The sequence below is a fragment of the Castor canadensis genome, chromosome 3 (assembly GCF_047511655.1).
Source record: "Castor canadensis chromosome 3, mCasCan1.hap1v2, whole genome shotgun sequence".
Lineage (NCBI taxonomy): Eukaryota > Metazoa > Chordata > Mammalia > Rodentia > Castoridae > Castor > Castor canadensis.
The window spans coordinates 18,786,474-18,814,038 of record NC_133388.1 but is presented as its reverse complement, the minus strand read 5'-3'; the positions used below and the strand labels follow the sequence as shown (position 1 = coordinate 18,814,038).

The 27,565-nt window shown below is 39.9% G+C and overlaps 1 long non-coding RNA gene across 2 annotated transcripts in view; it reads left to right on the top strand.

Annotated features, from left to right (window-relative positions):
• LOC141421267 (uncharacterized) overlaps window positions 1-24,431 on the top strand; it is a 60,736-nt gene extending 36,305 nt beyond the window's left edge. For both annotated transcript variants that reach the window (XR_012445875.1, XR_012445876.1), the window contains one exon: window positions 23,692-24,431. This is a non-coding gene — a long non-coding RNA (uncharacterized lncRNA). The remainder of the gene's footprint in view (window positions 1-23,691) is intronic.
• The last annotated feature ends 3,134 nt before the right edge of the window (window positions 24,432-27,565 follow it).

Sequence of the window (27,565 nt, the reverse complement as noted above, 5' to 3'; positions counted from 1 at the left end):
GTGTGAGAGAGAGAGAGGGAGAGAGACAAAGAGAGAGGGAGGGAGGAGGAGAGAAGAGAAGAGAAGAAAAAGGAGGAGAAAAGGAGGGAGGGAGGGGAGAGAGAAGCTGGAGACTCTTTATCCTTTTAGTTAGATCACCAATAATTTCCCTGCTTCAGCAAATTTGAGCTGACTTCTCCTGGCTTAACAGCAGAATAATTTGAATAACAGCAACACAGAGCAAACCTCAAGCCAGTGTGCATCGCAGTGGAACATCCCATGGTGAAAACAGCTGTCAAGAAAAAGAAGTAAAAACTTATGGACAGGCCCGTCATTGGAGAAGTTACCTCGCCTGCCTGTGCTGGAGATTTCCTCATCTGTGAAATGGAGAGAATAATGAAACTTGCCTGATAGCATTACTACGAGTACATGAGAACTATACCAAAATATGTATTAGCCAGTGTTGTGCTTATTATTGTTAGTCCTCTTTTAAGGATTTTTTTCTTTTTTTTTGGCCCTACTGGGGCTTGAACTCAGAGCTTCATGCTTGCTAGGCAGGTGCTCTGCCACTTGAGCCACGCCTCCAGCCCTCTTTAAAGGATTGTTATGTCAGTGCCAGAGTTCTGTCACTCTTATGTGAGAGTACCACTTTGACACCAGCTTTGTATTAGTACCAAGTCGAAATAATTATTCACGAGATCTATTCATTTCTGGATAAATTGATCCTTCATTTGACACTCAACAGGGAAATCCAGATCCAAAACTTAGATAAGCTGACACTGGAGTCCACAGGGAGCAGCCATGGATAATCAGGAGGCCCCTGGGGGCCAGGGTCCCTAAGCACTGCAGAGAGCCCACCAGGACCATGGCCCTGGGTGCTGTCTACACCTGTGGAACCAGCCCAAACTCCCTTCTCCATGGAATCCAATAGGGAGATGAGTATTTTTAGAGGAACTGAAGGAAAAGGACAATGGTAGCTTTAGCTTGAATCTTGAGGCTGTCGCAAGAGAAAATAACAGTGTTGGTAATTTCTCCTTCCTGTTTAAGCACTACAGTGAAGTGCCTTCCCTGAAATTAAACTGGGAAGTAAGAAAATCTAGTTCACATGCCAGATACTGACCCACAGGCCCACTCAGCCAGAGATTTCTAGCACATGGGAATTCTCTACGAAGGGAATTGAGGAACTGAGCCAAACTGTAATATAAAATGTCCTTTGGATGTGGAAAAGAGAGTGGGGGGGACAAAAGTCAATCATTTCTAAGACATGCTGAGGTTTCCCCCCTTTTTACTTTGGTAAAATATAAATAATATAAAATTTCCCATTGTAACTGTTTTAAGCTTGTAGTTCAATGGTATTAAGCATATGCACATTGTTGTGTAAACATCTCCAGAATTTCTCAACTTCCCCAGTTGAAACTCTGAACCCATTAAAAAAAAATGTAGACTAGTACAACCACTCTGGAAAAAAATTTGGAGGCTACTTAAAAAGCTGGACATCGATCTACCATTTGATCCAGCAATACCACTCTTGGGGATATACCCAAAAGACTGTTACTCCAGAGGCACCTGCACATCCATGTTTATTGCAGCACTATTCACAATAGCCAAGTTATGGAAACAGCCAAGATGCCCCAGCACTGACGAATGGATTAAGAAAATGTGGTATCTATACACAATGGAATTTTATGCAGCCATGAAGAAGAATGAAATGTTATCATTCGCTGGTAAATGGATGGAATTGGAGAACATCATTCTAAGTGAGGTTAGCCTGGCTCAAAAGACCAAAAATCATATGTTCTCCCTCATATGTGGACATTAGATCAAGGGCAAACACAACAAGGGGATTGGACTATGAGCACATGATAAAAGCGAGAGCACACAAGGGAGGGGTGAGGATAGGTAAGACACCTAAAAAACTAGCTAGCATTTGTTGCCCTTAATGCAGAGAAACTAAAGCAGATACCTTAAAGCAACTGAGGCCAATAGGAATAGGGGACCAGGAACTAGAGAAAAGGTTAGATCAAAAAGAATTAACCTAGAAGGTAACACCCACGCACAGGAAATCAATGTGAGTCAATGCCCTGTATAGCTATCCTTATCTCAACCAGCAAAACCCCTTGTTCCTTCCTATTATTGCTTATACTCTCTCTACAACAAAATTAGAGATAAGGGCAAAATAGTTTCTGCTGGGTATTGAGGGGGGGAGCGGGAGGGGGTGGAGTGGGTGGTAAGGGAGGGGGTGGGGGCAGGGGGGAGAAATGAACCAAGCCTTGTATGCACATATGAATAATAAAAGAAAAATGAAAAAAAAAAAAAAAAGAAAGACCCATGGAATTTCAACCCCTCAAACTGCCCAAGAAGTAGCATAAATTCCCTTAACCAGCTCACCTGCTATGCCTTGAATCACTTAGGCCAGTCCCTCCCTTGTAGAGTCTTGACCCTTTCTTTCATTAATAAAACCTGTGGTTTGCATCTAAAAAAAAAAAAAAAAACCCAAAAAACCCTCAGAGCATCTACCTAGCAAGTGTGAAGTCCTGAGTTCAAACTCCAGTTCTGCTTAAAAAAAAAACCCAAAATACAAAAAACGAACTCCCCATTCCTCCCTCCCTCAAGCCTCTTATAATTACCATTTCTTTCTTGTTCTTGTGGATTTGACTACTCTAGGGAACTTACATAAAAGGAACCATGGAGTATTTGCTGCCTCACGACTGGTGTATTTAATTGCATAATGTCTTCAAGGTTCATCTGTGTTAAATTCTGTCATAATTTCCTTCCTATTAAAAGCTGAATGATATTCCATTGTGCATATGTACAACCTTTTGTTTGTCCGTTTATCAGCTGATGGATACCCGGGTTCTATGGTTTGCATGCCCCGCAAAAGTCCATTGTGATTAGTGGCTTGATCCCCAGAGTGGCACTGTTGGGAGCTGGTGGAACCTTTGGGATATGAGACCTCATGGGAGGCCTTTTGGTGGTTCTCATGGGAGAGTTGTCATAACAGGAGCAAGCCTGGCCCTGTCTGTCTTCTTTCTGTCTCTTCCTGTTCCCAATGTGACCACTTGCCTATACCTGCTCGTGTCCTGATGTGCCACCTTCTGCTGCTCTCACTAGAGGCCACCTGATCTTAGACTTTCAATCTCCAAAACTGTGGGCTAAATTATTAATCTCGTTTTCCTTATAAGTAGCTTGGGTCAGGTATCTTGTTACAGTGACAAAAAGCTAATACAGGTTGCTTCTGTCTTTTGGCTTTTTGAGTAATGCTGCTGTGAATGTGGTTGTACAAATTCCTGTTCAAGCCTCTGCTTTCTATTATTTGGGTAGACATCCAGAAGTGGGATTGCTGAATGGTGGGAGAATTTCTGTTTATTTGAAGAGTCGCCATATAGTGGCCCCTTTTACATTCCCACCAGCAATGTTCAGTAGCTCCAGTTTTCCCACAGACTCACCAACACTTGTCATTTTCTGTGTTTTTGATAATCACAACCTTAATGGGTGCAAATTGGTATTTTGTTTTTTTGATTGCATTTCCCTGATGGTTAGTGGTGTTGAGTGTCTTTTCATGTGGTGTTGAGTGTCTTTTCATGTGCTTATTAAGCCATTTGCAAACCTTCTTTGGAGAAATGTCTAAGTCCTTTATGTGTGCATGCATGCGTGCACGTGTCTGTGTGCATGTGTATGCATGTGCTTGTTTGTGTGTGTGTGTGTGTGTGTGTGTGTACGTGTGTGTTCAGTACTAGGGATTGAACTCAGCCTTGAGCTTGGTAGGCAAGTGCCTCTACCACTTGAGCAATGACCCCCCCCCCCGTCATTTTGCTTTTATTTTTTGTTTTGTTTTGTTTTTCAGATAGTGTCTCCCACTAGTTTTGCCTGGATGTGGCCTTGGACTGTGATCCTCTTACCTCTGCATTCTAAGTAGCTGGGATTGCAGCTATGCACCACCATGTCTGGCTGCTTTGACCTCTTTTTAATTGAGTTGTATGGCTTTTTATTGTTGAGTGTTGGATATGAATCCCTTATCAGATGTATGATTTGCAAACATTTTCTCTTATTCCATGAGTTGTCTTTTCATTCTGTTGATAGTGTCCTTTGATGCCCAGAAGTTTTCAATTTTGTCCAATTTAGCTATTTTTCCTTTTGTTGTCTAGGCTTTTGGTGTCATACCCAAGAAATTACTGTCAAATGCAATGTCATGCAACTTTCTATGTTTTCTTCTAGGAGCTTTATAACTTGTACTCTTATGTTTAGCTCTTTGACCCATTTTAAGTTAATTTTGTATGCAGATAAGGGTCCCACTTACTTCTTTTGCATGTGGGAAAAACATGCAAAAGATAGAAAAATGTTCAGTTTGGAAATCACCTGTAAGCTGGATTTCACATTTTATCTTCTCAGCTCCTTCAGTGTTTCTTGCATGTATTTAACAAATACATATTTTAGACAGCCATGTTTTCTGTTATCACTGTGAATGCCCCTTTACCCATGGTGACATTCTTTATCCTGAAGTTCACCTTCTCTGGCACTAACATAGCCACCTCAGTTTTCTTATCATGACTTTGTATCGTCTATCTTTTTCCATTCCTTTATTTTAACCTATTTGTGTCTTTATATTGAATTACTTTTAGACAATACCTAATTGAATATTGCTTTCTTTTCCAGTATGACAATTTCTTGTTTTTAACTAAAATGTTTTATTTAGTAGTTACTAATGTGACTGGATTTAAGTCTTCCACCTTTCTATTTTTTGGTTTTTTAATATTTTCTTTTTTTTTTTTTTTTTTTTTTTTTTTGTTTTTTTTCATTTTTCTTTTATTATTCATATGTGCATACAAGGCTTGGTTCATTTCTCCCCCCTGCCCCCACCCCCTCCCTTACCACCCAATCCACCCCCTCCCGCTCCCCCCCTCAATACCCAGCAGAAACTATTTTGCCCTTATCTCTAATTTTGTTGTAGAGAGAGTATAAGCAATAATAGGAAGGAACAAGGGGTTTTGCTGGTTGAGATAAGGATAGCTATACAGGGCATTGACTCACATTGATTTCCTGTGTGTGGGTGTTACCTTCTAGGTTAATTCTTTTTGATCTAACCTTTTCTCTAGTTCCTGGTCCCCTTTTCCTATTGGCCTCAGTTGCTTTAAGGTATCTGTTTTAGTTTCTCTGCGTTAAGGGCAACAACGCATGTATTAGTTGTACAATGGGGTTTCATTGTCATATTTCCATACATGTGTATAATGTGCTTTGGTCAAATTCTCCCCCCTCTATTACTCTTTCTTACTCCCCTATTTTTTATAATTTTAATGAATTTTATTATTTTGTTTTCATACATGCATCATTATATCATTAAATATCATTATATGATGCTTACATTATCATAGATCGTGTTTACCCCATTTCACCTTTCCTGCTCTTGCTACCTCCCTTTTACATTCATGTAAATTTTTTTCCTTTTTAGGTATAGATTTCACATATGAGAACTATTTTGTTTTCTACCTGGGCACCTGTTACTGCTTTTCTCCATAATTCCTGCTTTCTTTTGGATTGACTATTTTTAGGTTCTATGTTCTCTCTTGGCTTACTACATATATATGTGTGCTTTATATTTTTAGTGGAGCATAGAATGAATAACATGCATCATTTACTTGTCTGTCTACTGTCAAATCATAATGTACTTTTTAACTTGCAACCTAAGAATCTTACAGTAGGATCCTTCCCTTTTGCCCTAGGGTCTTTCATGCAATTGTTGTCACACATTTTATTATGATGTGTGTAATAAACACAATACATTGCTAATAGTTTTACTTTAAATTTTTATGAACGTTTAAATTAGCAAATATATTTTAAATATTTACACACATATTCACCACTTCAGTTGTTATTCTTTTCTTTTTTTTTTCTTGGTCCTGGGGATCGAACCTGGAGCCTCATGCATGCTAGGCAAACACTCAACCACTGAGCTACATCTCCAGTGCTCAGTTGGTGTTCTTTCCCTTATGTAGACCAAATTTTCAACCTCCTATCATTTTCCTTCATATTTGCTTAACACTTCCTACAGTGGAGGTCTCCTGGATGAAAATCATTTTATTTTCATATTGGAAGGTTTTTTTTTTTTTCTATTGGATATATGTGTTAGTCTGTTTTTTCCATTACTATAATGAAATATATAAGGAAGACTAACTTTATGAAGAAAAGAGATTCACTTAACTCAGAGTTTTGGAGGCTGAAGGTCCAACTTCATGTGGTTCCACTCCTGATGAGGGCCTAATGAAGGGAGGCCATCATGGAGGAAAGACATGGGAGAGGGAGAGATCATATTGCTAGAGAGTGACTCAGGGTCAGGCTCACCTCTCTTGAAAGAACTAACTCAGAGGCTCAGAGGGACAACCTTAATCCCCTTGGAGGGCAGTGCCTCCAGTGACCTAAGGGCCTCCCAGTAGGTCCCACCTCTTAAAGAGCTACACTACCTGTCAACATTGCCACGCTAAGGACCAAACCTCCAGCATATGAACTCTTGGGGACACACTCTAACTGTATCCAAACCATAACAATGTAGATAGAATTCCACAATGACTTTTTTTTAACTTCCAGCACTATGCAATGCATTTTCATTATCTTCCTGCTTGCATTCTTTCCAAGAAGTCCGTGGGTACTCTGTGTGTTTCCTGTGTGTAATGTGTCTTCCTTTCTCTGGCTACTTTTAAGAATTTCTTTTTTTAATCATTGCTTTTCAGCAATTCAATAATGATGTAGTATGATATAGTTTATGTGTTTATTCTACTTGAGCCTTTTGGGCTTCTTGAACCTATTTGTTTATAGTTTGCATTAAATTGGAAGAAGTTTTATCCATTATCTCTTCAAATAGATTTTCTGTCCTCCCATTCTAAGACTTCTGTTTTAAAGAAATTAGGTCACTTAATATTGCTTCAGAGGTCACGAAGGCCTTTTCATTTTTTTCTCAGACTTTTATGTTCTTTAGTCTAGATATTTTCTTTCATAATTTCTCCCAGTTCACTGACCTTTTCTTATGTAGTGTCCATTCTTTTGTTAAAGGTATCCAGGGAATTTTTCATTTCACTTGTTTCCACAAAAGATCCATTTATATCTTCTGTAGTTTGCATTTCTTTCCTCATTATGGTCATTTTTTTTAAGCTATATGTAAAAGTTATTTTTAAGTCCTTGACTGGTAATTCATTGTAGGCCAGTTTCTGTTGGTCAGTTTTTCTTCCTGATTACAGCTCATATTTTCCTGTTTCTTTAAATGTCTGTAACTTTTGATTGAGATTATAAACATCATATTGTTTTGTGTCTGGATTTTGTCATCTTTCTTCAAAGAGCATTGATTTTATTTTATAAGCATTAATCTACTGGTGATCAGCTTAATCCTTTTGAGTTTGTTTGTAAGCTTTGTTAGGTTTAGAGTAGCCATGACTTTAGGGATAGTTTCTCACTACTACGTCATTACTATTCTGGGATCTCAAATAAATGCTTAAGTGGTTACAGTAAACAAAATTGTGCCCACCCTCCCCAAAGATAGCCACAACTCAATCCCAGAACCTGGGAATATGTTAGATTACATGACAGAAGGGATTTAAAGGAGCAGCTGAGATTAATGTTGCTAGTCAGCTAAGTTTATCTCAGGTTATCCAGGTGGACCCATGAGTCTTTCAGAGCAGAAGAGGGAGACAGAAAAAGAGAACCAGAGATAGAAGTGAGAGATGGACTTGGTTTGATGTTGCTGACTTTGAAGATGGAGGAAGGCAGCCATGAATCAAGGAAAGTAGGTGGACTCAAGAGAGTGAAAAAAGGCAAAGAAATGGATTCTTCTCTGTGTCCTCCAAAAAGGAATCCACCATGTCAACACCTTGATCTTAGCCCAGTGATGTCTATGCCAGACTTTTGATCCACAGAGCCATAGATAATAAATTTGTGTCAATTTAACACATTATAGCAGCCATAGAAAATTAATACAGTGGCCCGAGAGATTTCTCCATATCAGAATGGGTGGATTTAATGGTCTCCAGGATCATTGTGAATGCTAAGAATGCTTCAGTTTATAGCTCCCTAGTGATTTTCAGTTTGTCTTGTTTCCTTTCTCTCAGTAGTCCTTCTGTTCAATGTCTGAAAACAATTCTATAATATGTTTTTACCAGTTGTCCAGTTGTTTACAACAGGAAGGACGTAAGTAGTACTAGTATTTACAACTCTGCCAGAAGCAGAAGTAATGTGTTTAATTTTGCACATTGAGAAACAAATTTATGTAGTGTGACTTAAGAAAAATCTTCCTTCACTACAAAGCTAAAGACTCATCTCAACCCTACCCTGCCTGATTATAGTACAGTCTTCCTTAGGTCTTGGCAGCCAACACTGAAGGTAAAAAGAATTTCCCGTGTCCCCACCTGGCCTTCCTTCCATGTGAGTCTGAGTATTGAGCTCTTCTTTTAAGGACATAAGTCATATTGGTTTAGGGACCACCCTAGTGTTCTCATTTTAACCTAATTATCTCTTTAAAGACTCAATCTCCAAATACAGTCTCATCATGAGGTTCTGGGTGCCCTTTAATATGTAAATTTTGCAATGACTTGACTCAGCCATAACAACAATGCCTTTCCATACTTGAAGTTACTGTTTGAAAAAAGATGGAGAAACTTCCCCTCTGTTTCTGTAGCCCATTGACTGTTCTTTGTCATTTTATAACAGCAACAATGGGATAAACTTGATTTGCTGGACAGGATAACAGGACATGGTTCTTGCCCTGAACAGGCCTACTTTTTGTGGTGGAATTATATTCTTGAAATAGTAAAATATTAATTGATTTTTTTGTCTTCAGTACTTTCTTCTCCCCTTCGACTCACAGAGTCCCATATACCCTGGACTCTCACAGAAGCCTCCTATTCTTGTACATCTTTAAGGGATATAGAAGGAGCTTAGACAGGAACCAATGAAAGAAAGTCTTTGAGTCAAAATTGAGGGTGAAAATTCAACAGTTGTCTGACAATGAAATATCAAACAAATGAGGATATCACCATCATAAAATGACATTGAATACCAGCTGCCCACCTACAACCTAGAAATTAGGTTCCAACCCCAAGTTAATTAGAATTCTCTTCTGATATATTGGTGACATGGGAAATCCAGACAGAAACTCAATGAAGAAATACATTTATTGTACCCTGAAATAAATACCCATGGTACCTTATAACTGGGGATGTAGGGCAGTTCTTCCAAAGAGAAATATGGACATTGGTTAGTAGATGATGAAGGTAAGTAAGTTCGTGGAAGTAGATAGGAATAATGAATGGTCAGTGGTTTTCTTGCAATATTAACAGATTGTATTGGTCAAAGCGCTTAAGAAGGTAGCTGCTAGAATAAATAAACCCAAAAAAGTCAAAGGCTGCTATAATCTTTTTTTTTTTTTTTGCATATGTAACAGTTTGACAGGAGTGATCCTATGCTCATCAACTTCCTCCACACAGTCATTCACAGACCCAGGCTGCTAGGTCTGTCTGGAGCAAGGAGAAACACTAGAACAACACAGGGAGTTATTATGAAAGGAATCACCCTATTTACATTTACAGTGTGTTTCCTGGGTACCAGGCCCCGTACTGTGTTGAGGATCCCTATCCAATCCTCACAATAACCTTGTATGAAGAAATCACATCTTGGAAAGCCTCTTATTCAATTCTGGTCTAAACCAACCAGATTCTTAATCACTCTACTCTACATCAGCCTCTTGAGTTATGCTGGTGAAAGTTATTCCTGAGAAGTGCCAGTTAATTCAAAAACATGAGGAGCAAAATGAATTTTCTCACAAGAACTGAAGGGAAAGCAAAGCAAGAGAACTACTGTAGTAGGTTGTAAAAGAGTTCAGCCATGTAAATGATTTTGCCATATTGCATTAATATGAGCAGTAAATAAACAGTTTATGGGGGAATGGAATATATTAAAATTTATTCATAGAATCACAATAAGAAAAAAATAGTGATTGACTGTTGGAGTGCTGGCCAGTATAGTCTGTAAACACTAATATGTAGGTCTGTATTTGCAACACTGTAAGTCTCTCATTGGATTAGTGCCATCCCCAACCAAACACTTGTGTTCCTACTTGAACTGTTCTTAGCATTTTCATCAGGGTGAAGCATATAACCAAAGCATGTGATAATAATAATAATAGAGCAAACACCAAACATCACGTGACACTTCTATCTTGGTGTTGCCAGCTTGTGCTTCAGTCATCACTGTCACTGTTTTACGTTACTGTCTGCTTTCTCTGCTTCTTTAGCATAAGTTTTGCTGAAGACCCTCTTGTACCATTTGGTACTGTACAATGAAATATTTTTGTATAGTTTTTCATGTTTATCTAAATAAAAGCTGTTTGGAGGTGGTAACAAGGAAATTCAGCTACCTGCATAATTCAAAGAGAAAAAAAAGAATTCTAATGTATGAAGTCTCTCATTGGATTAGTGCCATCCCCAACCAAACACTTGTGTTCTACTTGAACTGTTCTTAGCATTTTCATCAGGGTGCAGCATATAACCAAAGCATGTGATAATAATAATAATAGAGCAAACACTAAACATCACGTGCCACTCTCCCTGAACACACACATCAACTCACCTACTCTTCATGTTTATCCAGGAGCATAGGTTCTGGTATTATTTTTATTTTATGGGAAGAATAAGGCACATAAAGTTTGAATAACTTCCTATGATGGCTACTTTTTTGTGGTTCAAGTATCCAGGTATTTCAGTGTTTCTGAACATTATTTTGGATGTTTCTTTCAGGTTGATTTGGGGTAAAATTTATGTTTAAATCATAGATTTTGAGTAAAGCAGGTTACTGTCCATAATATAGGAGTGCCTCATTCAATTAGCTGAATGCTTGCACAGAACAAGAGGATGACTCTCTCTTGAACAAGAGAAAACTTTGCCAGTATACTGCCTTCAGATTTCATCTGCCACATTGACTTTTCCTGGTTCACCAGGAGATTGACTTTGAACTTGAATTGTGACTCTTTCTTGGGTCTCAAACCTGGCAGCCTTGTAATCAGATTTTGGACTTCCCAAGCCTTTATAATTATGTGAGCCAATTACTTAAGTTTCTTCTCTACACACACACACACACACACACACACACACACACACACACACATACACATTATTCTTTTCTCTGGAGAAGCCTGATTTATACAGAATTTGCACTGAGAGAGGAGTGTGACCAGTGTTTTGGCTGGATGGTCAGGGGATTGGAAGGAATATGAATGGAAAATTGGTGACAAGGACACCTGGGGAAAAGGTATGTGGATTGACTCTCTGAATGGGTGAGAAACATGAAGACACATATGTCCCAGATACCCATCCTATCATTGTCAATAGGCTCATAAACAAAGTGGTCATGGATGCAGTGATGGAGATTAGGCATGGGCACAGTAACATGGACTTTTACTCCGGAAGGCAATCTGGCTACAGATTGAGTGTTCAGCAGCAGAGACCAGTATAAGTCCCCAATATGGAACCAATTCCCTACCTAATCAGCCAGCTGCCTGGAGGCAGGTTGATTTCATTGGACCATGGAAAGTAGAAGCATTTTAAAATTTCTAGAATAGACACTTATTCTGGATAGACTTTCCTTTCCTGCATGCAGTGCTTCTGCCCAAACTATTATCCATGAGCACACAGAGTGCCTCATTCACCACCATGGCATTCAACAGTGTTGTTTCTGATTGAGGAATTCACTTCCCAGCAAATGAAGTATGGCATGGGCCCATGCTCATGGTCTTCTCATGTTTCCTACCATCCTGAAGCAACTGGCTTTGTAGAACAGTGGGATGGCCTTTTGAGATGTGTATGGGTGCTGATCTGACAAGGGGTGGACTTGTGATGATTAATTTTACATTTATCATTAATTTTCCAGCTTGGCTGGGCCACAGTGCCTAGATATCTAATGAACATTTCTATGTTTCCATGAGGGTGTATTGTGGTGAGATTTACATTTAAATCAGTAGATTTTGGGTAAAGCAGAAAACTTCCTTGGAACTTGAATTGAGACTCTTTCCTGGGTCTTTTAAGCCTGCCAGCTGATCAGCTTCTCTCCTCGTTGGCGCTCAGATTTGCCAAGTCTCCACAATTTTTGGGCCAGTTGCTAAAAATAACTCTCTTCCTCAATAGATAGGTAGATATATAGATAGAACCTATATATTATATACTTAATATATGTTTATATGATTTATATTTTTTAAATTTATATATAGTTATATATAAATAAATATACCCTGCCTAATACACATGCATAAGATTATAGAGCTACTAGATGGCAGAGTTGGCTTTTAAAGTTTACTGTCCGGTAAAAGAATCCATCTCTTGACATGTACTATCCTATTAACCTTTATCTATCCAGTAAGTAATATTTATTTTGAGGTCAAAACTTTTTCCCATTTCTTCCTATTAACTGGCCATACTGGTTAAGGTAGACAATATGAATTGTCTATGAAGCTAGCTGCTATAATAAACAAACTCCAAAGGCCAAAAGCTAACCATATTAGAAGATTATTTCTTGAATATATAAAATTGACAGGGATGATCCTGGCTGCTATGCAACTTCTTCTACATCATTCAGGGATCCAAGCTACTAGAGTCTCTATCATCTTCAACTAATAGCCTCTAAGAACACCTTGGAGCTTGACTTCTATCCAACCAACCAGAAGGGCAAAGAGGCCTGTTAGATCATGCACAAGAAGATTTTATACTCAGTACTACTGAAGAATTCTTTTAAATTATGCTTAAATTGTGCTATTCTGAAATTATTTTGTGTGGATGCATGTATTATAAAATTTCTAATTTTTCTTTCATTTTGTTTCAAATTCGTTAAATTAATAGTATAAATTGAGAGACAGGTATATTCCTAATGAATCACCCAGATTGACTGAGAGGGCTATTTTACATAGATGTTAAGAGAAGTTTAGAGATAAAGTTGGGGTCAGACTGTAGAAGGCCTTGAATGGCAGGCCAAAGAACTTAGACCTTATCCTGTGAGAGAGCTCAGGTTCTCTCTCTTTCTTCTCTGAACTAACAACCAGGTACCCTGAGAGCTGCCACAAATTCCATCAGCCATGCAGTGAACCCACGCAGGTCACACAGACCCCAGTGATCCGACTCCAGATTTCCCATCCTCAATTCCTATACTCTAGGGCCACTCCATGTGAATGAAGATTTTTTAAAAGTTAAAACCCTCATTTTAAATAAATATATTCTCTGTGTCCTCTGTACACCATCAAGACACACTGTACCCTGTCCCTGATAGAATCCTGCTTCTGTATCTGTAGAGCCAATGACCAGACCCTGACCCATGGTGACTCTATGCAGGTAATGCCATGTCCATAAACAAAGCTTCCCTAGGGTCACCGCTCTGTGGTTGTACTTCGACTGATAATAATATACCTAACCTGCATGTAGAAGCAGAGAAAGAGATCTTATCAGAAGACTAGACATTTCTTCAGAACATCTTCAGGCCAGAAGTACATGGGCAGGGATGAATGAGCAGTGGATCAATGGAAAACAACAGGGAGAAAGTCCTGTAGATGTTGTGACTTTAGTCTTGGAAAGGACACCAGCAGCAGCTGATTTTTCCAGTACAATGGGCTGAAAGAATACATCTCTGTAAAAATAAAGAAAAGCCTAACAGAGTGCAGCTGCCAACCCCCCAATAAGAACATTTGGAGGATTATTGCTGAGATGGATGGAAGATATCAGATGGTCACTGCTAGAAATATTTGCCATCCTTGTGCAACAACACCACTAGACACTAGAGTTCCCAGCAGACCCACATATGTTTGTTTTTAATTAAAATGTGCTGAATGAACTGTTAGCTGCACCAAAATAACGAAGAAAAGCAACACAAGACAAATTGGCTAATTGACAACTCCAAACACTCCATTTTATACCCTTCAGTTATGTTAATGGAGATTTCCACTATGGTCTAGTTGAAATAATAATTACACAAGCACAGTTACATAATAATCTGAGAGGTAGATAAAAATATATTATAAATAACAACAGCAGCAAAAAATCACAAGTGGGTCAGTGGATTATAAATTTATTTTCTCAGTCCTTGTTCCAAAGAGTATTTATTGAGTACTTATTGCTTATTAAGAGCCAAGCTTTGAGGCTAATGCTTCTGATGAGCTTATGCTTGTATTTTTAAATATACATTTTTCTGTAGGATCATGTGTGCTGTGAGTATCAAGGTGCTATGTAGAATACATCTCTAGCCACATGCTGAAGCAAACCAGCAAGCAACTCTTCAAAAGGAGGGACCATAATTTTAAGTCATTTCAAAAGCTAGTTTATGTGAAGGCAGAGAATCTGGCCAAGATCTTGACAAATTGCACTTTATTCAGTACACACAAACTAGCACAGCTGCCTGAAGGAAGATGTGTCCTGGGATTGTGTACAGAGCACAAGGCCAAAGGGCAGCCATATTCCAAGTAGACTGTAAACAGGGAGTTTATTGGAAGCCTCTCCAAAGATCATGGAAGAATTTCAGCCATGAGATAACCAGAATTCTGGCCAAAATTGGGAGTGATGGCAACTGTCAAATGTCTTTGGATATTTTGTGGAGATTAATCCCTTGGCTGAGTCGTCTCTGATGAATGGAGAAGAATAATTCAGTTACTGAACACCCCTGCTCTTAACTGGAGGGGCAGTATCTCAATGGGGTAAATTAACTCCATGTATTTGGAGTTTATTTACAACTGAACTGCAAAGCCTCAGTCTTATCCATATTCAATCAGAGAAAATTGTGGCTCATCCAAGACAAGACGGGAGCCAAATTTGGGGCAAGGCAAAGGGTGACATCATCTGAAAGGGCTGGAAATGAAGTGTAAATTTGAATATCATCTGTATATAAGTGATAATTAAAGCTGTGAGATTCAATACTTGCCAAGAGAGAAAGTCAATAAAAATGAAGAACAACAATGTCCCAAGCCATGTGTTACTTCTGGAATAGAGATTTTTTTTTAATTCCTGGAGGGGCAAGATTTTCTTTCCTGATGAATGATGTCAAAAACAGAACACAGATCCCTTGCAAGAAGCCTCCAACCCTCTGCAGATGGCCTCTGAGTTGCCTGAATGTTAAGCAAAGTAGAGGGCTTTTCTGTAAGGTTTGTATCCCAAGGAAATAGAAAGTCATTCCCTTTAGTTGGGGAAGACTTTCTCCTCTGCAAATAGATCATGTTAGTAAAGAATGTCTAAGAATCACAAACTCAAGCTGACACTTGCCTGTCCTTTTTAAGTCTGGTGCTAAATTCGGGCAGGAAATCCAAGTTGCTTTCATCTAGGTGCTCGATAATTTCATTCGTGCAATGAAGAAACACAGACTCTATTCTAAGCTGTGTTGAACTCATCAGCAGTGGAATGACCAAAGTAAGACACAACTTGAATCCAATGAAACAGAGATAAGTCCATAAGGAACTCTCCACTATGAAAGGGCAGTTTTTACCCTAACTCTTCCTCTTGAGATTTGTACTCTTTATTTTTGATTACCAGCTACATTTCAAGTTCTTAGAAGACTCCTAAAAACATCAAGTTTCTCAGTAAGTTGGGTGAGAGCAAGTGAGCTGAACCATGAATGATGGTGGTTATAGGTGGATTTGTGTCCTGCCTCTACCAGGTCATATGTTCAAGTCCTAGCCCCAGTACCTTAGAATGTGACTGTACTTGGAGATAGATCTTTAAAGAGGTGATTAAGTTAAAATGACCCCATTTAAGTTAAAATGACCCCATTTTAACTTAATCAAGTTAAAAGGTGGCCCTGACCCAATGTGGTTGGTATCTTTATGAGAAGAGAAAATTAGAACACCAACATGCACAGGGGAAGACCATGCGAAGGCCATGTACAAGCCACGGAGAGAGGAGAAAGGGCTCAAAATAGACTGATGTCTGAAACTCCAACTTCTATCCTACGGACTATGAGAAAATATATTTATGCTATTTAAGCCAACCAGTCTGTAGTACTTAGCTATAGCAACCCTAGCAAATTAATTCATGGGACCAAAGAAGTAGGGTTTGCTTATGTATTTTCCATGGAACTCCTGACCTTGGAGTCCCTCTCATTCTAGAAATACATCTATCTAATAGGTCCATACACTATGTCATCTTGGCCAAATAAATAACTACATCCATATTGCTTTAAAGTTTTCTGGGCTTTGGTCTTCACATTTCTAAACTGGGATTAAAAATATTTGCTTCATAGAGTTGTTGCACTGGAAGTAGACTCTCAATAAATTAACGTAAACTTCTCTCCTTCCCTTCTTCCATTCCCTGCACAATCATAAAATACTATGGCTTATCAAGTATTTTTTTTTCTCTAAATATTTTATTATAGTTTGAAGTTAGCCTGGTTTAGTCATTTACTATGTGACTTTGGACAAGTTACTTAGACTCGTGGCTCTTCATAATCTGCTTCCCAAGGCTGTGAAAATTAAAACTTAGACAACAGCTGTCTACAGACTCTGGCAGAGTGCCTAGCACATGGTAGGAGTTCAGTACAAGTTGCTTTCATCCTTCTAAAGTACGAGCCTGTTATTCACTTGCAGAGAAATGTTTATTGCTTTGAATATCATATTTATTTATTTATGTTCTTTCTCATTCTAAATGGATTTTAGGCAGCTCATAAAAATTATCCCCAGAATAAATTAGTCCTGGTAAGGAAGAAATAGTGTGAAGTAGTAAAAGTAATCATTAACCACTTTCTTATAATAAATTCAAAAGAAAGTTCATGTGGCTGATTCCTAAACATGCTATGTTGCGTGAACCCAAAGTGCGGTGGGAAGGAGTGACATATTTCCAGAGAGGTCAAGATGAAATAAATTCCACTCTGGAGCTCCCCTATGGTTTGACTTCACTCAAAATTATATTTAAAGTATCCCCAGGTATGGATGGGTTGGCCATCCTTTTTGATTTTTTAACTTCTTTAAAAATTTAAGATACACAGAAAATAAAGAAACTGTTATAATCAAATACCCATATCCACTACTCAGAAACCATTCACATTTTACTTTCAATGTTTTCTTTTTAAAAGAAATGAAACACTACAGTTAAGTGTTATTGAACCAACCAACATAGAGGCAAACTCTAATGAATTTGAGTTGATTCTTCTAGACCATTAAAAAGTTTATCTACATATAGAAGGCATTGGTGTAGGGTGTGTGGGCTATGTGTATGTGTAGTTCATGCCTGTACATGGTAGGTGGTATCATATTGTACATACATTATGTGTCATGGGTTTTTAATTCAACATTGCTTTCTGAAATGGAGGCAGTGCTAAGGGCTCAATTGTGCATGTTGAGGCCCTACCCCCATTACCTCAGAATGTCACTGTATTTGGAGATAGGGTCTTTAAAGTGATAGGTTAAAAGGAGGTCACTAATCCAACTTGACTGGTGTACTCAGAAGAAGGAGAAATTAGGAACTAGACATGCACAGGGGAAGCCTACATGAAGACACAGGGAGAAGGTAGTCATCTACAAGACAAGGAGAGAGGCCTCAGAAGGAACCAACCCTTGACTTCAGACTTCTAATCTCCAGAACTGTGAGAAAATAAAATTCTGTTGGTTTAGTCACTTTGTCTATGGCTCTTTGTTATGGCAACCCTAGAAAACTAAGTATCCCACAGAATTCAAATAACACAGTATTTTTAACCATTCTCTTCATGGTGAACATTTCGATCAAAACTAAGCCCCAATACACATGTTCACACATGGCGTCCTGTGCACATGTGTGGGAGTATCCTCTAGAATAAACACCTAGAAACGAAATCGCTATGTGATATGGGATGCCCATTTCCAAATTTACAAGATGCTGCCAAAATACACTTTAAAGTATGTCCATCAATTTACACTCTCAAGAACAGTGAATGAAAGTACCAGCTCCTCACAGCCTCGCTGGCACTTGGAATTCCCAAACTTAAACATTTCTGCCAATATGATTGGCAAAAAATATTGTTTTAACTGCACTTCCCTAATTATGTGGGAAGTTGAATAGTTTTTAATATATATATTGCCTCTTTTTATTTTCTCTTCTATAAATTCTCAGCTTATATCCTTTGTTAGCTTTTCCTTGGGGTTGTATAGTTTTTTTTTCTACCTGATTTTGGGAATGATATACCTTCTAGATGATAATCCTCTGTTGGCTAGATATTTTGCAAATATCTTTCTGCAGTCTACCACTTGTCTTTTGATCTTGTTCATGTGTTATTTTGTCAAAGGTTTTTAATTCAGTATAATCAGATGGACCTCTAGCAATAGTTTCTATTTTTGTGTTGCCTTAAAGAAACCTTTGCTGTCCCAAATGCATGGAGGCTATTTTCTTATCATTTCTTCTAATAGTTTTAGACTATTTTCCCTGTGTTTAGGTCTTTAAGTATACTTTTAATTTACTTCCATGATGAGAGTAAATTGTTCCAACATCATTTATTGAAATATCAAATACTCAGTCAAATCATTTTTAAAAAATTCAGTGAAGCACCCACAGAACATCTCATTTTAGGCAGTGTAATTTCCTGATAAATCTTTCATAATGTATTAGGAGAAAAATATACCCCTAGGTAAGTAAGTAAGCTGACCTAAATGGGTATTTGGATCCCAGCCAAGCAAATGCTAGAGGGTGTCTGCCAAAAACTGGTTTTAATATTGGAAGAGTTGACATTAAGCCCTTCTTCCTGACAGTCATTGGATAGCAGGGCCAGGTGTCTTCTGAAGCCACTGTGAGCTTGTAATGATTAAACTGTCGGTGGCACTTAGAAGAGTTGACTTTCATTGTCTGCATCAAGGAATGCGCTTCCTGCCCACCAGGGCAGAGGCCCCTGCACAGAGATCTCTGGAATCCCATGCTGAAGGACGGAGTCAGGTATTTGTGAGGAGGCTGATTTGTCACTGAATTCTTTAGCTACATCTCTCTTTTGATTATATGCTGATATTACTGATTCAAAATGATAATTTCTTAAGAACCTCCTCCCCAACCTTGATATGTCACTAAGACACTAAGGAAGGTCAGGAAAAATAACTGTCCCTGTGGCACTCTTGCTAAAAAAACAAACACAGAGGGAGATAATTCTTGTAGAAAATATACCTCACCTTAATTGTTTGAATAAGTTAGATCATTTTTTCAAATATTTCTTAGCTACAAAACACTTTGTTTAAACTAGGTCTCTCAAAAGATCAAAATATAAAACAGATGAAATGAAAGTATTCCTGTTTAAAACATGGGCTCCCCCAGTGGCCTCGGAGAGGGCTCTGTGGGAATCCCCTCAGTCTCCATTGAAAACTTTCCTGTAAAGTCAGTGTATTTGAGAGCTGGAGATGAGCTGCAGTTATCTTTCGCACTTCTTCATGTGGTGGTATTATGTCCCATTCGTACGTTCATCGCAGCATGGATTCACTCATTCTGTGAGCACTTCTTTAGCACCTACTGTTTTCCAGGCCCTGACATGGACACCAAGGAAGAGTAGGTGACTGGGGAATGGTGAGCTCCGAGCACAAGTTTGAAGCATATACAGGAGCCAATGGGAAGTCAGGGAAGGCATTCTAGGGCCCACGGACTGCAGGGGAGGCAAGGGGAAGGAAGCAGCCTGGCGGGGGAGGAGGGGGTATGAGGGAGGGTGGGTGCTAGTGTGGTGAGATTCACAGGGCATCTGTTGGCCGTGGCAGGTGCTGAAACTAGAGAGGCAGGGAAGAGTGAGTTATTATTGCTAGGTGGACCTTTCTAAGTTTGGACTTGAAAGTCCATGGGGAAAGATTGAAAGGTTTTAAAGACTAGATTGACATAGTCATAATTGTGCTTTGATGTGATCACTCTGGTCAATGTGAGTATTGAAATAGGACTTGGTTCAGCTGGAGAGACAGTGTAGGAGATTGTTATAGTCATCCAGGGAGGAGGTAAGGGACTGACTGGAAGTTGGGGTGTAGAGATAAAGCAGAGGAGGTTGACTAAGACAGAATGGATATTGGTGGGAAGAGAAGAAGGAAAAAGGAGACTCTTGGAGTTTGGGTATGTGTAACCAAGTGCAATCGGATAACTGGTACTACTCAATAAAGCAAGGAAGATGGGATGAAGGGTTGGGGCAATGGATGATGGCTTCCATTTGGGGGAAGGTTTTGCTTGAAGTCAAGGTGAAAATGCCTAGTAGGCACTTGGACAATTGGCCTTGGAGATCAGGAGAGAGTCAGGATGGAGGTGCAGATGTAGAAGCCATCCTCAGTGAGAAGATAATAGTGGTGGAGAAGGTGCTGGAAACCATTGGAGAAAGGGGAACAAAGAAGAGAGGAGAGTCCCAAGCAGGCAGAGGAAGGCCCCATGTAGTAGGCCGAGATGGCTCAGCAGAGAGGAAGCAGGACTCATGGAAGCTAAAGGAGAGAGTTTGAGGAGAGAAGTTATCACCAGGAGCAAAACCTGTGCACACAAGAAGAACAAAGGCCCAAAGGACCACTGGACATGCCAACTACTATAAGTTAACTGGGGATAAGTATGAAAAGCGTTTCCCAGGAACACAGGCTGAGTGTGAGGCAGGGTAGGATTTGGGTAGTAAATGGGTGGTAAGAGGCTTGAGACAAACCGGGTACAACCACTCTTCCAAGGCACATGATGGCCAAGGAGGTGTGAACTGCCTTCAGGCCAACCTGCTTCCACGCTCTTATAAAGGACACATGGGATGACCAAACCAGCCATTCTTAATTCTAGCTATGTAATAGAAGCATCTAGAGAATTTTCTTTTTAACACCAAAGTCTGGACCACAGATTTAATTAACTCAGAGTGGGTCATAGGCAAGGATATATTTTTAAGTTCTACAAGACAGTCTAATGCATAGTCACAGTTACAGTAAAGAGCCCTCTTCTCAATGTAGTACTGGGGATCAAACCCTAGCAAGGTAGGGTTGCTAGGCAAATGCTCTATCATTGAGTTACACTTTCAGCCAAGTTATCCCTATTTTGAGCAAGAAAGGGTTGAAGTAGGTGGTTCTAGGTGAAGTCAGATGACTTTGCTGTTGATCCATTTTATTGAGACATACAGGAGAGCTTACTAAAGGAAGTGGAGCCCATCAAGTTAGCATGCATCTGTGTAGACCCAGCTCTTCCCAGTAGACAGGCCCTGAAATTGGGTGTACAGTAAAGATGTGTTCTCCATTGATAGGAGGGAAAAGTCCCTGAGCTTTTCTAGAACATGAGAGATCTATCTCCCCCTGCTTCTCCCCCCACACCAAGTCATTCTGAGTATGTGCTCCCCTGACATCCTTCTGATTAACAAGTAAGCTTTTTCAGGTGATTTTTCAAAATTTAAAAATCATCTCATACCTACATTTGCAATATAAGCACACATGAAAGTCAAGTGCTCACAGGGGATACTGGGTTGTTGTGGGAGATGGCTGTTTCCAGGCAGAAGATGGGTAGGACAGGGTTGGATTCAGATCCAGGGGAGACGGGACCAGTTGGGACACCAAAGGATGGGAACAGGAACTAAGCTTGGTCAGAGATAGTGACTGTAACTATTGGGACCTGGTAGAAGGTTGAGGAAGTGGCAAATTCACTGGACACCCTAAGTCCAGTTTTTCTTCTATCATACATGTTCCTAGGGACCTGATGGGAGGTAAGATGGGTGGATGGACATGAACCTGAACTGAAACGAGCAGAAATGACAGCATGTTATAGAATAATCAGATTGGTGACTGTGTTTGCCACATTCATTTAAAGTAATTTCATGTTCCTATAAATTTAGACTAGAATTGGTTTAAGTAGAATCCATGCTATAGAGAAGTGGTTGGGAGGGGGAGCCAGCTTCCTGGGACCAGCATTACTGATAGGTCAATCCTTGCCAAGTGAGTTAAAGTTACTTTCAGCTTAATTTGGATTGATAGAAAATCCCAAATGATAATAAGTTAAACAAAATGGAAATGTATCTGTTAAATGTAAACCAAATCTGAAAGTAAGCAGAGTAGAGGTTGTCCTGGTCACCTCACAATCGTCGGGAACCCAGTCTCTATCTATGTTTTTGCTCTACCAGTCTCAACAAGGGTGTCTACCTCATGTCTTAAATGGCTGCCTAAGTTCCACTCTTTGCATTCCCACCACACCAAAGAGAACAAGAGAAGGGCATGGTCACACTGAGCTGCAAGGGAGCTTGAGAACCATATACCCAGTTAAAACTTTGCAGTTCTAGTACCACACCAGAAAGGAAGGACAGGAATTAGGGGTCATCAGTGGATTCTAAAGCCACACTTGCCTCCCCACACCCTGACACACAGAGCACCTGTGCCCTCCATCTGCCTACTCAGCCCTACTCCAGTGTTGACCAGTGCACACACAGAGTCATTAGTAAGTCAATGTCCATGGCCACCGCTGAGGGACTGCCGCTGGGTACCTCTGTGGCTTCATGCTAGACAACTGGACTTCTGACACTATTTCTCCCCAGTATTCCACTCCCAGGATGGTGGTCTGTCTGTCTGTCTCTCTCTCTCTCTCTCACCTCTCTGCTATGCCTCTTTCTCTCTAACAAAAACTGGGGACCTCCTCTGACAGACCCAATCCCAGTGCCAGGCCCAAGGCTCTCAGGATTGTCTCCTCTTTGGAACTTTGCCATTAAATTGCTCAAACCACACCTGAACTTGATATGCCTATCAGTATCCCGTCAATGATACAGGTGAGCAAAATCTTTTCCCCTCCTCCACAAGGACTAATTCCCAAACGCAATATTTTAGGAGTTATATTTTGTTGATTCAAAAATAAAAACTTGAATTCCACAGGAATTGCCAACTTTGCAAGATGCATGTGGGCTCCCAACTCAGAGTGTGGCCTGCGGGCTTAGTTCCCTCTCTTTCTAGTGTGTGGTTTAGGCATATACGTGGTCTGCATAGGAAGTGTGTGTGTGTGTGTGTGTGTGTGTGTGTGTGTGTGCACGCGTGCGTGCATGCGTGTGTCCTGTCCCCCACCAAAGGCACGTGTGTTGAAGATGTGAATCCTAAAGGCACTAACTTCATCAATGGTTTAGTCCATTTCTGAGTTCATAGCTGAATGGGCTATTAGAAGGTGGAGCCTGGCTGGAGGGAGTGAGTCACCGAAGGCGTGCCTTTGAAGGGTATAATGTGTCTCTAGGCTCTCTCTCTCTCTTTTTCTTTCTCTCTCTCTCCTCCCCCTTTCTGTCTGTTTCCCAGGCACCACAAGGAGAGCAACTTTGCTCTACCATGTACTCCCCACCATGATATTCTGCCTTACCATGGCCTAAAAGCAATGGAGCTAACCAACCATGAACTGAAAACTCTGAAACCATGAGCCAAAATAAATCCTTCCTTAAGTTAATTTTCTTAAGTATTTTGTCACAATGTCAAAAAGTGTACTAACACAGCACATAACTTACAATCTCTGACCCTTCACTTCAACATCTATAAAACTGTCCTTAAAACAGTACCTACTTTTCAGAATTTGTAGAAGATTATGGGTGATTAAATGGTGGCAATTATGTAAAGCCACCAGCACAGTGACCAGCACATGGCAAGCACAAAGTAAATGTTACCTATAATAACCAATAATTATTATAATATTTTAAATATCGGTAATTGGCACTGATTTTTTTAGTTGCTAAAATGCTATTATTTGGGCCTCTGTGCAAAGTGGTTAACTTTCTAATTTTTCACTCTGGAATTTTTGTCTCACTCTCCTTGTTTCCTCCTTTCCTTCCTAGACTCCAGTTGTGGCGGTCCCAACATGCCTTATACCCGAGAGTCGGGGTGTGTGTAAAACAAAGACAAGGCTACTTCCTGTTAGTAAGTACTTACTCCACACCAGCAAAGGATGGCCTGTCCTGTGTAGCACATGTGTTCCGACAAGCTCATCACCTCCGAGATCAGTTAGCAGCCCGCCTGACCTCCACCGTCTGGCAATGTTGTGAGTGGTACTTGGAGCTCACCAAGTGCAGAGCTTGTCCTTTGGGAACAAGGCAGCATCTCCCACAATGCTCCCTTTCTTTCTGTCATCTCATTTTTTCTGTTTTTTCTGCTTTCTTTGTTCTGCACAACTTTGTACATATTTAATATGTAACATATGCTTAATTTAAAAATATAGAAAAGCAAAAAATAAAAAAATAAAAATACAGAAAAGCAAAGAGATGGAAAAAAACAAACGTAATCCCTCCATTTTGGCGTGCATCCTTTCAGAACACCAACATGCACACACAATTATTGTTTTCATGGAAATAAAATCATATAGGCTGGAACAGTGGTTCTCAACCAGGGTGATTTTGTCTCCACAGAGGACATTCGGCAATGACCACAGACATTTTGGGTTGTCAAAACTGGGATAGGTGATGCTCCCAGCATGGTAGAGACAAGGGGATACTAAGCGTGCAATGCACAGGACATCCCACAGCAACTCATTATCCAGTCCCCAGTAGCAAGAGAGCCAACATTAGGAAATTCTGCTCTAGACAGGGTTCAGCAAACTATACAGAATCCTACTGATAGGTTCAGTAATTGGCTGCTTGCTTTTATAAATAAAGCTTTATTAGAACACAGCAGTATCCATTCATTTACCTATTGTCTATGCTGCTTTTGTCTTATAAGGCAGTTGAGTAAAAGAAGCCATGTGACCACAAAGCCTAAAATAAGTGTAAGCTACATATGAAATTTTACTTTCCCTGGATTTTAAGAAAGTACAAAGAATGGCTGGTTCTGTGGCTGAAGTGGTAGAGCCCTGAGTTCAAACCCTAGTACAACCAAAAAAAAAAAAAAAGTACAAAGAAGCAGAGGAGATCATTTTTTTGGGGGGAGGGGTTGAATTCAGGTCCTCATAATTGCTAGGCAGGCACTCTATCACTTGAGCCACACTTTTATCCCATGGACATTAATTTATTATTTCCAAAATATTGTCATTTCTCCCTTGCAGTCAATATAAAAACTATTAATGAGATGTTTTATGTTCTTTTGTCTTCCTCATACTCAGTGTTCACTCATAGCACATCTCATTTGGGACTCTCCACAGTTCAAGTTCCCTGTGGCCAGTGGCTAAAGTATTGGGCAATGCAGGTCTAGGCTACTACAAGTTTTTTTTTTTCCTCAGTGTAAATAAAAGTCTTTTCACATCTACTCTGCATTTATATATCACTTTTAAATGGCTCAATTTATTTAAAAGATCCTGTTTTCTGGATGTTGAGATTGCTTCTAAGTTTTGTAATTATGAAACATGTCATGAACATTATCAGGTAAAACTTTATGCCCCATCTTTAATTATTTCCTTAGAGTACATTTCCAGATGTGGTTCAAAGAGCATACATACATTTTAAGGCTTTTAAAATACATTGTCTCATAATGACCTATCCCCTACGAGATTACTATGAGGATTAAGTGAGCTAGTACATATAAACCATTATTAATAATTCAAGTCAGGTAACTAAAACTTAAAATAGTGGTGCCTGGCACATAAAGGCACTCTCTGAATGCCATCTGAGTACATTGTTTTTATTATCAATGCACTGAATTCATCTCCAGCAACGTTGTTTTAATTTAAACCTCCTATTCACAATGTCTAAGAACGCCTGTGTCTTGTGCATGCTCTCCAACACTACGAGTTTCCTAGCTTTTGCAAATTTCATATGTAAACTGGCTTCTTGTTACTGTTGGCTTAATCTGCCTGCAGACATTGGTTTTCTTTTATTTAAGATTAGCTTTTCTTGGGTACATTTGTCCCAAGCTCAGTCAATAGCCACATATCCATAGAGTTGGGCCATTTTTCACTGAAATGTTCAGGACAATTAGTGGCCATGTGTAGCAGTCAGCTTTCACTAAGTTGTGCCCTTGTAACAAATGACTTCAACATCTCAGTGGCCTACAATAACCAGTATGTATTTCTCACTCATAATACATGTGAGAACCCAGGTTGAGACTTGCTATTCCCATGGTAGATGGAAAGGAACAAATGAACAAAAGTACCAGTCAAGCCTTCTGTTGCCTCTGCTCCTAATTGCACAGTCTCTTCAGCTTACATCTCATTGGTCAAGTTATGGTGTCAAGGCCAATATCAATGCGGAAGAGAAGTGTATTCCTCCCGCAACAGACACCTCAAGTCACAAGTCCTACATGGCAACAATGGGCAAGAATTGAAAAAGGAACAAATGATTGGGAAAATAATATGATGTTCTGCAACTAAGGTAAGTGAGTTATGTTCCTCTACCCACCTGAGGCCGGAATCCTCTCCCCCTACATAATTCACTGCAGGCCTTATAGGAGTGCCCTTTGACCTCTTAGGGAACAGATGACAGTGGCTGGGTTGCTGAGCTGCTTCCAATGTGACTTCAGGACTAACTAGTGCAGACTCTTGGCTTAAAGTAGGTGGGTACATCTCCCACTCCCTGCTCAAGGTAAAAACTTCCTGGTCAAGTGAAGAATTTTGTGCCCAAAGAAATAATTTCATTATCAAACATCTAAGAAACCATGAATGCCTGAATGATTTTATGATTCTTTTTTTTGCAATGTTAGGGATAGACCCCAGGGCCTCACTCATGCTAGGCAAGCGCTCTATCACTGAGCCACACATCCAGTCCACAACCTTGATTCTTTAGGAGAGTGTAATGTTTAGAACAAGCGAGGGTGGGCTTTCCATCCTCACTGCCTCACCTGTGAGATCAATAGTTCTATATCTTCATTGTCACTGTCCTCAGCAGTAGCAACAGCAGGAGCATGGTTACCACTGTTACCTCCACCACGACCTGAGGTCAAGCCAGCCACCATCCTCTTCAGCTCACCCAATAGCAGAGGGACACTGACATACAGTGAACCCCATGATGAGGAACTGACTGGAGCCACAGAAGCCTGACTGGTTGGAGAATTATTAAGCTATTTGAATGCTCATCACAATGTATTCCTAAAATCCTAACACTGGACAGTTTGAGAATTAATTAAAAGACATTAAAATTGCAAGTTATTCTACCCCAACCTTGAAAGAAACCCATTGTAGAAACATGAGAAACAAAAGGAGCAAGACATGTCTCCTTGAGTGAGTCACTTCCTGTTGGAATCTCTTACTTACATAATAGCCTTTCTGGACTGACTTTGGGAGCTGCCACCTCACTTCCCAGCTGTTCTCTGGTGGACCATGCCATGCTTTCTCCTTGCCTTACGCAGGAGAGTGTGCTGGAGATTTTGGTCCTTGTGGCCATGATCTGCTTTTTGTCAGTCTTGTCTCATTCTGGACCCATGGCACATGAAGAAAAAAACACAAGTCTTTCCATCAGACTGCTGAGCTTCCTTGAGCTTTTGAAAATAGTTAAGAATGAAATAGGGTATTTTCTTCATAAACTCTGTCTTTCAACACCTGAGCTCAAATCCTACCTCTGCTGTGAAACTTTTTCTAACTTGTGCAGTTGGGAGTGGGTTTCCTTCCTTAGAACCTGGACTGTTGGCGTCCTTTCTTTACCCCTCATCAGCGCTGTTCTCACTGCCTTGTAGTGTTGGTTAACTTTCCTGGGGCACTAGAGCAGCTCCTACTTCCTGGGTCATTCCATCTTCCTGCTTCTGGGGTTTGCAGCAGTTGGTCCTGGGGTGAACCTGGTCCAGGGCAATTCT